The sequence below is a fragment of the Macaca fascicularis genome, chromosome 13 (genome assembly GCF_037993035.2).
Source record: "Macaca fascicularis isolate 582-1 chromosome 13, T2T-MFA8v1.1".
NCBI classification, from domain to species: domain Eukaryota; kingdom Metazoa; phylum Chordata; class Mammalia; order Primates; family Cercopithecidae; genus Macaca; species Macaca fascicularis.
Genome location: NC_088387.1, coordinates 754,886 through 759,068, shown reverse-complemented (window position 1 = coordinate 759,068; position 4,183 = coordinate 754,886). Strand labels below are relative to the sequence as shown.

At 51.3% G+C, this 4,183-nt stretch overlaps 1 long non-coding RNA gene across 1 annotated transcript; it reads left to right on the top strand.

Moving 5' to 3' along the window:
* The first annotated feature begins 227 nt into the window (after positions 1–227).
* LOC141408293 (uncharacterized) lies at positions 228–3,146 on the top strand. Its single transcript, XR_012421856.1, has 2 exons — positions 228–1,202; positions 2,808–3,146. It is a non-coding gene; the product is annotated as an uncharacterized lncRNA (long non-coding RNA).
* The last annotated feature ends 1,037 nt before the right edge of the window (positions 3,147–4,183 follow it).

Here is a 4,183-nt window from a genome sequence, read left to right as displayed (position 1 = left end):
CTCTGCCTCCTAAGGCTGGCCCTGGAGAAGTCGCTTGGGGCAGATGTCGGGGGCGGGGGGGGGAAGGTCACCAAAGGGAGGGGGATTCACCACCAGCATGACCAAGATCATTCCTAGAAGGTAAGGAACAACCTACTGCCAGGCTTTCTGTGGCTTTCAGGAAGCCCTTGGATGCCTGTCCGTTAAAAGAGGAGTCATTCAAGCCCTTCACGAATGCGGGTGCCACAGTGGCCTTCAGAGGAGGGCTCACGGCCCTTCCTGACGTCCCCGTGGTGCTTGGCTCCCCCGCCCTCTGCAGTCTCGTCCGGAACTCTGACTGCTGTCCTGCTCCTTTCAGCGGTTCTGTGGCATTGCCCTTCTCAGTCCGGCCTGAGCTCCTAGGCAGCAAGGCTTCCCCTCCGACCCCCAGCAGCCTTCACCCGCCTGCCCTGGGGGCTTTGTTCCTGCCTCTGGGACCCCGGGCTATAACCCTGCCTCCAGGAGCCTTCGTCACCTGCTCCCAGGGTCTCCCTCCCAGCAGAGCCATCCTGGCTGCCCTCAGGCTGTGGCTCCCACCAGAAGCTGACAGACTCCAGCAGAGCCAGAAATGGCCCCCTTGGCGGTTCCACCTGGCCCTCTCTTCCGTTAACAAGAACGCGTCCCGAGTTGTTGCTCGTTGTTACCGCTGTGCAGCAGTTTCCAAAGAAAGAGGCAGCCTGGAAACAGCTGTCAAAGCTCTGAGGGAAGGTGCAGGAGCAGAGCTGGGTGCGCTCTGCCTGGTGAGTTCCAACAAAATAGGATGTCGGTTGGTGGAGAAGAAGGAAAAGTGCCTCTGAAGTGTTCTTGAGAAGGTCGTGGTTGCTTCTCAGAAAGGGCATTTACCATGGACCACGCAGAATTTCCCAGCTGGGCGTCTGGGGCGTGGGGAATGTGCTGTTGAGCACAGGGGCATCTGAGAGCATTCGGAGACTGCTGGCCTTCACCCACCTCACATAGCCTCAGGTGCCTGGTGTGCTCTCCTCTCCAGATGGCCGTATGGCCAGGGCTTCTTGTGCCCTTGGGCTGTGCAGGAGTAAAATCTCCTTTCCTCCCCACAGGAAGCCATGTGAGCTTCAGCGGCCGTTTTGATTTGAGCCTATGAATCAGACGCTGGCCAGCTGACCCTCCATAGCCCCTGCCTACGCCTAGGGAAGGACCGTGGGGTCAGCCATGCTGCTGGTCAGGTACTGTGGGCTTGTTCATGGTGTCTTTGTGGGCCTGACAGGTGCCTTTGAGGCCATCAACACCCAGACCCTTCCACTCAATGTTGGGCAGGCTGAGAACTCTTCTAAGAATCTTAAGAGTCAGCCTGAAGTGTGGGGTGGGGTGGGGCTTCACTAGGATGGCCGCCACGGTGCCCTCACCCTCACCCCAGGCAGTTCCATGGTCAAAAGGCTCACTCTGTCCCAGGCCCTCCTCTCTAACGTTGCCCTCCCTGTCACAGACTGGGATGACTCAAGTCCTGGACCGCACCCGGGCCAGCTGTCACCCGAGTGGGGTGGGAGTGGGGTGACTGCCTGCCCAGCGGTCAGGGCAGCAGCTACCCAGCTGCTCATTAACTCAGAGGCGGCCTCTGGCTCCAGGGAGGCCCTCTCCCCAGGACTTCCCAGCCTGTCCATGCTCAAAGATCTCTGTTTAATATATATATATTTTAAATTCGCACATTGGTCCTCTACCCAAGACACATGTTAATAGTAGGTACACTTCTAGTAGCTGTCTATGGAGATAGAGGTTTGTAAAACGCCGCTCTGAGGTCAGCGGTGTTTTTAACGCAGGCACCATGAGCACAGGTATACATTTTGAAAAACAACACGAGGTTATAAGGGGCTTGGACTGCAGGTGAATGTGCAGAGCTAGTTCCCAGGGCCCTCAGGATGGAAGCCACAGGTTTAGAGTCCCCTTGAGTCCCCAGTGAGAGCCGGACTCAGCAGCGTGCACCCACACACACATTCCTGCTTCACGTGGGCTAGAATTGGCATGTGACCATGCCATCTCTGAGACCTTCCAGGAGCCCCTTGATCTCGTTGATGATGAGGCTGAGGCCAGGACCTTCCAGTACCTTCTCAGTCAGTGGTTTTCAAACCTGGCTGACCATAAATGAACCTTCTGAAAAAGCTCTTTAAAAATGCAGATTTCTGGCCAGGTGCAGTGGCTTACCCCTGGAATCCCAGCGTTTTCAGAGGCCGAGGCAGGGAGACTGCTTAAAGCCAGGAGTTTGTGGCCAGCCTGGGCAACATCGTGAGACTGTGTCTCTACAAAAAATAAAAAGTAACTGGGCATGGTGGCATGCACCTGTAGTCCCAGCTACTTAGGAGGCTGAGGTGGGAGGATGCTTAAGCCCAAGAGTTCAAGGCTGCAGTTATCTGTGATTGTACCACTGCACTCCAGCCTTGGCAACAGAGAGAGAGAGACCCTGTCTCAAAAAAAACAAAAAAACAAACAAAAAAAAAGCAGATTTCAACATCCGTTACCTGGCAACTGGATCCGGATTTCCAAGGCTTGGGTCCTGGGCTGTATTTTTTAAAGCTCCCAAGTCCAGGCAACACACAAAACAAAATGGCATGTCAATTCCATGGATGCATCCAAAGGTGAAAATCCCAAAAAAATTATGGCACATCTATAGAACATTACAGTAGTCCTGTGGTGGAACCTTCTGAAATAAGAATTATTCCCTTTTCTGGGTGAAGCTTTTCTTTGATTCCTTTGGTATCTGACAGATGAAGTTTTGAGACACCAACAGATGGAGGCCAGTTAAAAGGCTGCTCCTCTCTGGTCATCTCTCTTTCAAGGTGCAGTTTCTCCTGAGCCTAAATGTCCTGGACTCCAGAACTGGCGGCTCATGTGGCCCCGCAGGTGGACACAGAAGGGTTTGGCTGCAATCCACAGGCGGGCTCTGAGAGTGCGACTCGGCCTCCCGAAGTGCTGGGATTACAGGTGTGAGCCACCGCGTCCAGCCAGGTTCGTTCTTTTCATGTTGCTGAGTTTCAGGAGTTCTCCATATATTCTGTATATTAATCTCTTATCAGATGCATGATTTGCAAATATGTTCTCCCATTCTGCTGGTTGTGTTTTGCTCTGTTGATGTTGCCTTTTGGTGCACAAAACTTTTAAATATTTATGAAGTCCAATTTGCCTACTTTTTCTTTTGTTGCCTGTGCTTTTGGTATCATATCCAAGCAGCCGTGGTTAAACCCAACGGTGTGAGCTCACACTGTAAACAAGTCTTTGTGTTGCCCACTTAGTGCCCCTTTGTTCGCATTTGGTGCTTTGTGTCCAGTGACCCTCAAGCACAGTGCTGACGTGCTGTCGGATGCTCGAGAGTGCTTCCATGTGCCTTGTGGAGAAAATACACGTGTTCGACCAGCTTTGTTCAGGCGTGAGTTACAGTGCTGTTGGCTGTTATTTCAGCGTTAATGAACAAATGACATACGTTAAATAAGGGTGTCTCTAAACAGAAATTCACATAAAACAAGATTACGTATTTCTCAGATGACAAAAATATTGTGGCCGCCGGGCGCGGTGGCTCACGCCTGTAATCCCAGCACTTTGGGAGGCCGAGGCGGGCGGATCACAAGGTCAGGAGATCGAGACCACGGTGAAACCCCGTCTCTACTAAAAAAAAAAAATACAAAAAATTAGCCGGGCGCAGTTGTGGGCGCCTGTAGTCCCAGCTACTCGGGAGGCTGAGGCAGGAGAATGGCGTGAACCCGGGAGGCGGAGCTTGCAGTGAGCCGAGATCGCGCCACTGCACTCCAGCCTGGGCGACAGAGCGAGACTCCGTCTCAAAAAAAAAAAAAAAAAAAAAAAAAAAAAAAAATTTGTGGCCATAGGCTCATAAGAACCTCATCCTCTATTTATCCTGCGAGCAGCAGTTCGGTATTCCCTAATTCAGTGTTTGTGGTGAGTTTATAGAACGTAACTCCTGTGATTAACAAGAATTGAGTCTATCTGTCATCATCTAATAGAAAATATGAAAAATTATTTGAATGCACACTTCACAAAAGAAGCTATACAAATAGCGAATAATGACACAAAAAATTGTCCAACGTCATTAATTGTTGGGGAAATGCGTATTAAAACCTCAAAGGGCTACCACTACGTACCCATAAGAATGGCTAAAATCTTAAAAGATTGATAATAGAAGATGTGGAGAAACTGGAACTCT